The sequence below is a fragment of the Watersipora subatra genome, chromosome 1, assembly GCF_963576615.1.
Source record: "Watersipora subatra chromosome 1, tzWatSuba1.1, whole genome shotgun sequence".
NCBI lineage: Eukaryota > Metazoa > Bryozoa > Gymnolaemata > Cheilostomatida > Watersiporidae > Watersipora > Watersipora subatra.
Window position 1 is genome coordinate 66926827 of NC_088708.1, and position 12666 is coordinate 66939492.

Below are 12666 nucleotides of genomic sequence, written 5' to 3' on the forward strand. Positions count from 1 at the left end.
TTGACAGCCCGGAAGCAGATGTTGGAAAAATGCAGTCTCGTGAACATCATATATTATAAAAACCTACCCATTAACCCTGACGTCACGCGATGGTCAGCGCGCGTGGCATCTGGTAAGGAGACAACTCCAATTTGTAGCATACGCACTAATTACACTACTAATTATAGTAGCTGTTAATTGTTTAATTACTGCATTCCGTTGTGAGGATTGGTAGAGTCTAGCGTTTCCTCTTATCTTACACCGGTTAGCTATTGTTTCTCCCAATCAATAGATGCTACACACACAAAGCAAATATTTTATTCTTGTGTCGGCAGCACTCAGCATCAGCAGCACGCGGTATCAGCAGCGCTTCGCACGCATTGTGTCAGCTAGTAGTTCCATTTCATCCCGCTCATTTGGACTAATTCTTCCTCACTTTTCCAGAATTTATTGGATTATCTTTCCTACTCAGCGGATTACCAGACGGATTATTGGATTATTATAGGGAATTTTCATTTTTTAAGTGGATTACTGATGATTTATTTACATTTATTAGTTCATCATTCTGTTGTAAATTTTACCAAAAACCTAAATATTGTTACCCATTAAAGTTGAGATCGCTGGTCGCAATGACTTCTTCCTTGTATGTACCGCAGAGTGCTTCATGATAGTTTCTTATTTTTACTAATACTCGCTACCTGCTGTATTATAGTCTGAGTAAAGCTGGATGGATTTGACTGTTATAATAAACATTATTAATAAAGATTTTCTTACTTCGAATGTTTACTCAGGTTTAGCAAGTTATATTTTCTACCCTTTTGCCAGTCCTCTTTCCTTAGCGAGTCTCTTTTACGGTTGGAGTTCTCATTGAGTAAGATATATTGTTGGTCATCTGTACCCTTGTTCATTTTTATAGGACCAAAAACGCTGTGTTATTCATGTGTTTGCTAATCCTTTTCGCTGAAGGATCTCAGGCTATATGACTAATCATACTTTGGTTTTCCAATTGTTTAATGGATTTTCTCAGTTTCCTTTGGTGTTAGACCACTACATTATCAATGAGTATTCTCACATATTATTATCAACAATAATTTCAGGATGCTAGAGAATGATTAGATTATGCAATGTTTAAGGTGTAAGTTGGGCCTGCAGATGTTGTTTACCGACGAACACAGAATCTTCCATAAACATTCTACTTGAGCTCATACTGTTTTTAAACTGAGAGATTGAGTCTTCTTAAAATATTGATCAAAATGTCCAGTGATTTTCCTAGCCTGTTATTTGTCATTATTCCTGAGGGCACTCGGAGAGGCGTTGCAAGCAGCTCATTAGGTAATGGGCGCCCCACGTAACATCTGTCGTTAATACGCGTCTCATGCTCTCTAGTGTGTGCGCACTAACTCTTCATTGAGCTCCGTTCCGACCAGCTGCTCTGAATAAGCCACGCTATTAGCTGGCTCTCAGTGACAGATGTTTTATATAAGGTATTATTATGGTATATCGAGATTGAATATAGCCTAGCTGCCTCCAGAATGTCTACAGAGCAGTTGATCATTATGTTTGTTAGTAAAGATATGCGATAGACTTTTTGATGTACGTGGCAATGGGACCCGCTGAGAACGATAATATGAATGACAGGTGTTCTTAGGCTGGCACGTGCCATCGCTCGCCTGCAAATGGCTTTGACAATACTTTGATAAACATCGCTAATGGTCAAATTCTGCTGTGATATTCAGTTGTCAGGGTAATTCGAGAAAACTCTGGCTATTTGATGTCTCTGAGTGAAACATAACATTAGTCAATGCCTGTTTCTGCTATGGCCAATCATAGTCGATGACATTTGCTGCAAATGTCACGAGCTTGATTCCAGTAGCTAGCAGTGAGATGGGCCAGTTTAATGTTCTCAACTAATGGAAAATTAAGTGATTCACTCATTGATGTTTGTAATCAGTGTTTCTTATATGTTTATAATGCAGCAGTTGTGCTGGCGCCAGCACTCGTCCTTAACACGTTAATAATGGCAGGAACTGTCATTGTAGCATGTAGCTTCACTTACGTTGACTCAAATTCTGTCTGTTGTGAAATTGCTTTTTGCTTTGGCTGGCCAGTTCTGGATTTTAAAAGAAGGCTACAATTAAAAAGGAATCAACTCAGAAATACAACATTTTAAATTTTGTAAATTGCCAGTGGGCTGACCTTTCTTCTTAAACCAACTTATCAAACTATCGCTTAGCAACATTTACATGTATTTTTAAAGTTTTTTTCATAAGAGCAAATGATAAAGCGCAAGACAGAACCTATTTGCTGTTATTTGGGTTTAGAGCTCTCCGTTTGTTTAAAAATTCAATAATCACACACTTACGGTTAAGTAATTAAAAATGTAGACAACTATATAGTATAATTGAGTAAGTGAGCCTATGAATGCACACAAAGACGATCAAAGACCTTACCAACAGCGCCTAACAGGAAGGATTGATTAGGTCAGCGTGCCACCAGGGGTTTAATATTAAACAAGAAGCAGCGTGACATAAATTTATTCCATTCAGTTTGATCATGCACATAAACAGTTGCAGGTAGGCATGTGCGAGATGGCCCGAGAATGGTGATTAGCTGTTGTATATGCAATAAACTCGCCTGTATATCTGTTATCACTGATTTACCTATTGGCCTAATACAATCAAACGTATGATTCATTCATTCATTATCTCATTTCAAAGTCTGTTCCAAATTACGGACCTTTTAACTCTTGCAATTAATGAGGGCTTCCTGTCTGGTGTTTATGCTTGACTGGTGTTTTTAGGGTCGTACGTTATTGAAATACACAGACATATCTGCACAGGCTTTTGATGATTGCGTGACATGTAAATATATATATTCTAAATGTGATCGCTGTATAGCATAACCCGCTGAGCCCATTGTGCTGGTGTCTTTATGACTAGAATTGGCAGCTACCCAGTCCTCCATCCGGTTTGGATAATAATAAGTCCAAGATTGTATACATGCAGGTTCTGCGGCATAAAGAATGTGATAAGCTGATTATATCACGGATAGTTTTCCTGGACTATTGTGATGAAATGGTGTTGGATTACGACCAATTCCTAGATAAGGTTGCTGAAAATAGATTTTGGTACAGACAGACCTACTCAACTAATTTTCAAATAAGTTCTGAACTTCCATGGAATTTTCGTATTTGAATCTTTACTCTTTCTTGGCAAATTAAGTGTTTAGCAAGATATGACTTCAGATTGAGGTAATCGCGCTTCTTTCTTGCTGCAATATCTTGATATCACTACCTTGGAGAGGAAGCGATTGATGGCTATATAAGATGGCGGTGTTGACATGTAGTCTTTAGATGTTAGATTGTCATTGACGTTCTGTTTTCCTTAGATGTTAAGATAAATCGTGCCTTATCTTTGCATGCCATGTTTGGTTTGTCGCTGCTGATGATTTCAAGTACTTGCTGTCATCTCTATTAGGTTTATATTCAACACAGCATGGCTCGATGGTTCACCTTCAGATTTTTATTTGTTTATATTCGGAGTTTTCTCCCTCCACCATGTGCTTTGCTATAAGTTTTAAGATGCCCTCTAAATTCTAGTTACGTTATGTCATTTTTTATGCTATCAGGATGTTTTTTTATGGTTAGCTATCTATAATAGTAACTCAGATTTAGACTTGGCATATTACAACAATTCAAGTACCGTAGAGGGGCCTCTAACGTATACTTCCTACAACGTAAATTCCAGAAAACTTAAAAAATTTATGCAGTTTTTGCTTCATACAACGTAAAGATTTCCATATAACGTAAAGTCTCAAGTAAGGGCAACTTCTCAAATTCGATTTGAATGGTAACATGTCTCGCCGCATTTGTGAGGGAAAATAAAATGACGTGCGTATAACGTTATATCTATTATATATACAACCTCTACAACATTTTAGTTTGTCAGACGTAGATCGTCAGACGTAGATCGTCAGACGTAGATCGTCAGACGTAGATCGTCAGACGTAGATCGTCAGACGTAGATCGTCAGACGTAGATCGTCAGATGTGTCGACAAAACAGAGAATAGGTAGCTGCACAATTATTAATAAATACTTTGAGGCGATAGTCTTGTGCAGGTGTTACAGCATCAGTCTACCAATCTGAATGTCACAAGTTGAGAGTATCACTGAAAGTGATCTTTTACCCTTACCTTGACCCCTAGACACAGGTGACAATGGACAGGTAGACAACACTCTTTTTATAGTAAATAATATTTTTGTTTTGCTTTATTGTAGACGTATAAAATATTTACTATTAGCTTTACTTTCCAGAATAGACTTTACTGTCTAGAAAAAATGAACAGATTGTTGTAGATGGACATCGAATATGTGCGTTCCCCATCAACTTATTGTAAAACTACCGCAATAATAGTCTGTGAAACCAGTGAAATTGATAAGAAAAAGTGACAAGCCGTCGATGCATGCTAATAATATTACGATTACGATACAGCCAACAAATTAAAAAGTTAAGTCTAGCTTTTCATGGCCAGGATGGTGAGTTTGGACAGATCTTGGAACAGATTAGGCAATTTACATGTATTTTACTGTTCTTATGATGTAAAATCTCTATAACGTAAACATTCATGTAACGGATTATTTACGTTGCAGGAGTGGGTACTGTACATATATTTTGCTGTTTGTATAACGCAAATTAGGCCTTAACCAGAGAGACATTTTTATACATATATTTATTAAATTAACATAAATAAGAATTTTAATCAGCTGATTCACTCCTTTGCTTGTAAAATGTTGTTTTTAAACTTTTTGCATAATTTTTTATTTTGATTAGAATAAGGTTAAGAAAAATCAAGTTACCAACATATTCTAATCTTTTTACAAATGTTGGTAATGTTTGAAATATGTCAAATTCATTTTCAAGTCGGTCAATTCTTAGTAAATCAGTCTACAAAGATACTGTTAGGTTTCATATTGTCAAGAGAAGCAGACAAGTTTGAGCGAATCAAACATTTCCGTTTGTATCATGACACAGTTGCTTGTTTATTACGTCACTGGTAATAGTCGAGTCCTGTCAGCTACCAAATTTGAACAAAATTCACTATGAAACACTCTAAACAGAAACATGTGCTGTATTTATGTGTTGACCTTCCTGTTAGATTATGTTTTTGTGGGAAGTTTGTCAGATAACAAGGCAGCTCATGAAGGTCTTGTAAATATAACAGTTTAAGTCCATCCTTCTACAGAAATTAGGTGTACCTGTAAAAGTATGACTGACCTGATTGTTTCTTAAATTCTTAAATATTTTCTTGTTGTTAATCTTCTTGTGCAACTATAAAATACCAAGTTCTTACAATAATAAGACACCGTAGCAAAACCGTAAGTGTAATAAAACTTTACAAATAATTTAAAAACTCAAACTTTATGAAGACAATACAAGCTTACTCTTGCTGCCTTTCTGGTACAGTAGTTATATTTGCTGCCGAACATAATTCCATCAATCTAATGTCTTATTTTTTATTCTATGACTCAGACTCTCGTAAGATAAACCGATTTATTAAGCTTAATGGTAAAATGTTCTTGCATCACTCCATTCAGTTACTGTCAGGTCATTATAGAACTACCGCAAGTTCCGTACACCTTCAACATCTGCTGAAATAAATAGCCTGTGGTCACCATTAGTCTGAGAGAGCGGTTGTTCTCACTCTAGCTGACCATCAGCCACATTCTCTTCTTTGAATAATCCTTCATTTGAACTAGAGGTGGCTCGCCATAATGAGTCACACTTTACCACCAATGACACATCCTATGGTCTTGAGTAATGCAGTTCGTATCATTCATGCCTTGTCTATGTCCATGACTAACTAATGTTTTCAGATCACCGTTAGCTACAGTTCAATGGGCGGACAATTTCTCAATCCAGTTCTGATGCTTCAAAGAGTTTGTAATACAAAGATGAGACCCATCTTTTGGGATGTCTTGACTGTTTATGAAGGCTTAAGTTATAAAGTTGAAGAAGCTAGTTCTCTTCTAGATAACTTGTATTATAGAGAATTTATTACAATGAGTCGTGCGCTCTTTACTAATTGGATGTTAATTCTGTCAGTATGAAGCATGAACTTTGTTCCTGAGTTTGCTAGACTGCAGTTGTCTCGTACTCCCACGCTATGGTGTCTGCACCTTGATTCCATTTGTAAACATTTTTAGTGAGCTTGTGAACAAAGGATGCAGTAGATAAAACAAAGATTTAATTTTTATGACACACTTTTCCTCTGCCCTCAATTGCCATCATCTATCAGCAAATAAACTAAAATGTCAATGACTGTCCTGCCTGTTCATTAGTAAAGTAAATGCCATGTCTAAAGAGCTAAACATGATCACCCCAAAAAATGAAATAAGAGTTCTATATTTTGTTGGAGAGATTCGGGAGATAGTTTTATACAGGTGATGGTACTTACTATAGTTACACAACAGGCATGGTACGAAACAAAAAATAATACTCATCTCAGAAAGACATGATATTAGCTCTAGCAAAGAAGGTAGCTTCAGAGTACATATGGCGATACATAGCTTGACAATTGGTAAGGCCTATTACCCAGCAATGGCCGATGTAACCGTCTATGCTTTACACAACTTGACAACTGGCCAAGCTGGTAAAATAGTAAACATAGTTTTCATTGCCAACTTTTTAAAAACAAAATATGACTGTTAGTGAGTGCGGCTGGATTATTAAACTTTGCTGTAACTAAGAGCATTGGCTATGATGGCCTCACCTGACTACTATCACTGCTAGCTACTACCCCAGTGTATCGCTCCTTGAGCAGGCTTCACAGATTCCTACACATTATTATAATTGCCGATGATATCATCATCAAATGAGCTGCCTTTCACTGATGCTATTTTTGGTTTAGTTTTATTACTGACCTTAAAATTGGTCAACAGTGTTTTGAAAATTTGAAACATGTTGTTTATCTTAGTTTTCACCGTGAAAGGGTTGTCAACGTGTCCCTGGGACACGTAGTTTGCTGTTACACGACACTTGTGCGCTATTTCTCCTGAGGTAAAGCTCTTGACAGACTGAAGTAGTTTAACCTGACCCAGTCTCTTGCAGCCTCTTTTCAGTCTCAGGTCATCGGCTCTTCGTTGGGTCAACAAACATTTCATCAGCGATGTTCATTTCATCTTTCCTATTATACCAGATGTGTAATATTATGTGGTATTACACATCTAGTATCTATCATGGTGTAGTTACCGTTGATTCGTTGTTATAAACTATCATGTATTCGTAACAGTTCCATTTGATGTTTCCATCTGTTTTGCAAAGCAAACTTCATACAACAAAATGTTCGTGCTTTCATAAATGATTTTTTCTTACTTTCTACCTATTTCCTACTTTGCTATCATTTTTCATAAACAACCAAAAGACCATTTGCATACTTTCATACGCTACAAATGCTGTTTCATGGAGGTTAGATGAGAGAATTTAATATAAAAACAAATTACTTATAGAAAAAGCACTAGAAAGCAATAGAATTAAAGTGTGAGGGTAAATATTTATTGCAAGCATGTTTGACCTAAAACATAGAAACCTTGTATTGAATTCAACATGCATACATTACAGTACGGTGTATAGGTTTGCATCAAATAGTAAAAAAATTGTAACATTTTGGGTAGTATGTTATATGTCTGGTTGTTACATGTTTCATAAGGTCTCACATGCTCTGTCTGACATCACACTTTGATGAAGACTAGTTCACACTATATCTCCGTATGTCGCCGTTTTCCTTTCAGCGTTCATCATCAATTATGTGAACCGAAAGCTGGCCGATAGCATCAACGAAGCAACGTCGATACGTTGGGAAGGTTTGAAGCTGTCAAACTTTCCCAATATTTTGCCGAGCATCGACCACAGCCTGTACAATGTGAACCATTTCGGTGATAGTAATTCGCGGTCGTGGATAGCGTGATTTATTTATTTCTGTTTATGATAGTCGCTGCAGGGCTAGTATTTGATTCGAATCAAACACTAGAAATCGGCTAAAACAAAGAGTTTTTTTCATGAAAAATTAAAGTAAAATGAGAACATTACATTACGGAGTATTTGCTGATGCAAATGTGAAAGGGTTTGTGATAGTGTGAACTTTGTTATCATCGACGATCACCGAAGTATTGTGGCATCAACGTTGAGATTCGGTGATCTAGTGTGAACCAGCCTTTAGCAGTTGCATGCGACATGTAGTTTCACGCATCTCGAAAACTGTCATGGTGGTCACGTATGGCAGAACGCATCTCGTTAGAATTCTCATGCGTACCATATCACATATCTAGAAAGACATCCTTGTGTATAAATGTCACATATCTCGAAAACGGCTGCTTGCGTATGACATCACAAATTTTATAAGGCGTCACCTGCATATGATGTCACACAAACAAAATAAATTGTGAAATCGAGCACATTCGCAAGAGCAGCTTATCGTGTGATGTCGAGAAATCAGTTGCGTCAAGTCATTTTTTACGACCCGTGATATGCATCGTGTGACTAATAGGAATTGTGATAATTTTCTTTTTTCTACCTCATGTGTGTCAGCTAAGACTCTGCGGTCAATTCGACTTTCCCTTGGTAACAATAATCATTGACAATGCAATTAAACATGGAGTAGAACACAAGTGAAATCGGCATACGAGTTGATTTTTTTTGCTTCTGTAGACAAAGGCTTTGTGCTCGCAATCAAAAGATATGGTTATGTCTTAACTTCTCTTGCTATCATCATAACACACCTGGAAGCCAGGCAATGGAATAAGAGATGTTTGTTGGAGTTGTCTGTCCAGGCAACACATTCTTAGTTATTTTTAACAACTGTTATGCTCATGTTCATATAATACACTTTGTTGAGCACATTCCTTTTCATTTTATCAAATATATTCATGGCATCATCAAAGTATATTCTTGCCAAAAGTTGAGAAATGCCTATCAGAAGTTGACCAATGTAATGACCTTGAGGATGGAAGCAGCTGCTTCATCTTGCGAAAAATTCAGATAGTCTGAGAATTTTCAACTTGTTGGTCAAAGAAATACAAGGTCCCATCTAGAGAGTTCTAGCAAGATGTGGCGATATAATGTCACACCAGAGTTTATTTGACGTGAGAGTGATGCAGTATTTTGGAGCAGTCCAGGGCAGTTGAATTAATTTATAAATGACGTCAATAGTAAAAAATAAAATAATAGACAAAAGTTGCTGCCAGTATACGCAGTCAGTTACTCTCAAAAAATTTTTTTAGAGTGATTCGCGCGTCATAGCATTCATATTTGCCCTGAATGAGCTGAAAGCCATAGAGTTATCTCAGTGTCTAATTTCTATGAATCATGGGCATAGCGTGTAGTGTCAGCTATTCATGGCAGGTAGTCGTGTAAAGGAGAACCCATGAACGGATGTTGTAAAGGTGTAAGGGATGAAAGGCAATACGCGTGGCATGTGCTGCTCATTAGCAAAGGTTGTGCTATCAGCTCACACTTGCGTCTCTCACCCGTAGTATGGCTGTCAACAGTCTCGGCACCTGATCTGTTTTTTCTGCTCAAATTGCAGTTAGTCATAAGTTTCTGAACTAGTAATGCTGCTAAAAGGGACGAGATCTCATAGCCCGATATTTATGTAGCCTTAAAATTATGTCACCCGCATTGCTTTCCTGTGACACTAATCCTTGAATGCATCTAGTACAATTTTTACCAAAGTTAATGACCTGGTATAAACAGGTAAGTTCGTGCGTACAACTACAAATCATACAAATCGAACCTAACGATTTGCCTTTCCATCACCTTAAAGATAATTTTTTAAATGCGATGCAATCACTGTCCATGTCAAACTAATGATAGTGTCAATCTATTGTAGCATTTCATGACTACATGTGGCATGTTTGCTCTTAATAAGGTGCAAGCTTGGTCTATTGGCTAGTTTGGTAGAGGTTGATTCTCAGCCCTTCATCCTGGACGCCATGTTCCCCTACTGTGACATGTTCTGAACTGTGCCAATATGTTAATTGCTTTAGCATTTTCTTGGCTCTCACACTAGTTTCGTGCTATTACATAACATTCTGTATTATGTAATATTTAAATGACTTATTTTATTATCGGTTGTCAATCTGGCATATATTGGCATTGTTTTGAAGATATTTGAAAATTCTTGATTGTCTTGTACCCGATGTTATGCTGGGAACAACAATGTAGGTTTTGTCCTTTCAAGGGTGCAGTTAAGCAAGAAGACAGCCCGAGACTACTAGGGATACTGCTCCTGGTCTTGGTTTCCAAATCAAAATTTTATTCCCGTTTTATCAATGAATACCAAAGTTGTTTCCTTATTGAAAGCTGAGTGTTTTACAACATTCTCATGATTTTCTAGCAACATTGATGAATCTTGAAAACATTGTTTTTTTTCTTTTTAATTATGTAACGTGGCAAACATTACAAACACCAATAAGGAAATTGTTATTTTTTGTAAATTTTTGTGGCCAGTCCAAGTTGGCCACTGATTGCGGACATGAAGATGCTGTGTTAGGATTCTAATCCCTTCTTGTGACTTACATTGCTTCGCTCTCGCGGAACCTTGAAATGGGATTATTGTAGTTTCTTCTGAGCTCGTTGTCATGAGTGACAGGGCACCTGGTGCCCTTTGTCGCAGCCAAGGCGTGGAGAAGTGCTTGTCTCAGTCAGCACTTGTTCTGTCATCTCATCTTTTACCTGTCATGTCTACTAATTGATGTAAAATGTCAAGCAGAATACCGTGATCCCTCGTGGCTCCAGCTGTTGATACGCCCATGGCCAATGAAATTGGTCACATCAGCAGCTGGACAACGACAAAAGTAAAGGTTAAAGGTTAGTTGTGATGACAGAACAAACTGATTATTGTTATCAACAACTTGAGCCTAATTCAAAAAAATATCTGGTTCTTGACTGCCTCCAAAAAAGCGCAAAAACTAAGAAAGTTCCAAATTTATTTTTTAAACACTGTTTTGTATAATTCTCAAATATTTATCAAATTGGATTATTAAAGAAATAAATTTTTGCTGACCCGATTGTTTCGTAGGCAGCGTGTCATTGGGTACAACCTTTGCTCTCTTAAAAAATGTTTGTAAATGCATGTAGATATATCAGCTGTGTTTATCATATTTCTTACACCATATGAAAAAATATCTTACAGCTATTCAGTTTTATAAGGAACCGGTGTACTTTCGCATAAGCTAATAAAATCACTAAAATTGTAGCCAACCATCCTGTCAAAGCCTCGTGTCACTTCGATCTACGAGACAGGTCATCTATAGCGACTAGTATTGGTGCTAGGTGATATTGTCAGCTCATCCAGATGCGTACTTATTTAAAGTGGATAAATAAGGAAGGCGCTGAGCTTGCATAATAAAAGTACATCTAGTCCAGTTGTATAATTTTCTCGACAACGAGTTATAGTGAGAAAATACAAAAAATAAAAGTTATAAAAAATAAATAGTGGCATGTGTTTCATAGTTAATTTAGTTGAATTAATACAAAATTAATACATTCTAGAAGATTAGCACGCGCTGTATCTTTTGTGACTGTCATATGATGCTTGTTTTGTAATTATATTTTGTTTGTTCGTTTTAACTTTAAATATTTCTGTTGATTTTTTTGTTTTAACTTTATAGATGGATAAAATGAGTTGTTTGGTTGTGTTATTTAGGTGAGAGGACGTGAGAAGAGCATTCTTGTAAAGCTTATCGTGAGGTCAGTACATTCATAAAGACATGTATATCTGTTTAAATGATAAATTATATTCACTGCATTACCTTATTTTAAGGGAAATATAAGTCGTGTTGAGTAAACAACCTCTCATTGGCTCCTCGCTCTTCATGTCAAGCGAGTAGCTCAGGAATTAAAATGAACTACTAAATCATTAGCAAATTTTTATGATTTTATTGACGCTTGGGACTATGAATGATTATAATAAAAATAATTTAACTTGAATTATACATTTAAAATATATAATAATGTATTAGTAAAAATAAAATCAGTGCGAAAATTGGCAAGTAATAGTCAGTAGCTGAATTTCAACCACCAACCTTCTGAATAATACCGAAGGTCATTTTTGCTGTTTATTGATTGATTAACAGCACACTGATTAGACAACTCATCACGGGTGTCTGGATGGATTTTTGTCAATCAGCGACAAGTCTGTGACAAACATTTTACACAAACAGAATGTCAACCAAGCTGATTATCGCCACATGACAATATCACTGATCAGTACCACTTCTAAGCATTTCTCCCTGAAGGTACCCCTTTTAAAATTATTTGTTTTATTGATTAAATATAAACTTTAAATTTAGTTTAGTCTTTTTTACAAATACACTTGACCTTTAAGGCTGTGTTGTTACCTAAAGAAATGCTTGGTACTGGGCACATACCAGTACATTTTATGATTTTTTTAATGGCATTACCACTATGTCTAACACATCTCATTAGCTAGTTCTTTTAGCTATAAGCGCCAGACTAGAGAAATAGAGAGGTTTGTTAAAATCCGACTTGCATCTTTAATCTTATTTGCCAATATGTCATCAGATGAGTAATCTTAAAAATGAGGACTAATCATGAAGTTTCATAAGCAAGTTATGGACTTCACGGTCATTCTTAAAGACCCTAAAGTAAGAAGATTATAGCCCTCGTATA

At 36.5% G+C, this 12666-nt stretch overlaps 1 long non-coding RNA gene across 1 annotated transcript; it reads left to right on the forward strand.

The window, feature by feature from the left end:
- LOC137385293 (uncharacterized) lies at positions 1-12223 on the forward strand. The gene is made up of 3 exons (XR_010977754.1): positions 1-112; positions 11681-11724; positions 12111-12223. It is a non-coding gene; the product is annotated as an uncharacterized lncRNA (long non-coding RNA).
- Positions 12224-12666: the final 443 nt, after the last annotated feature.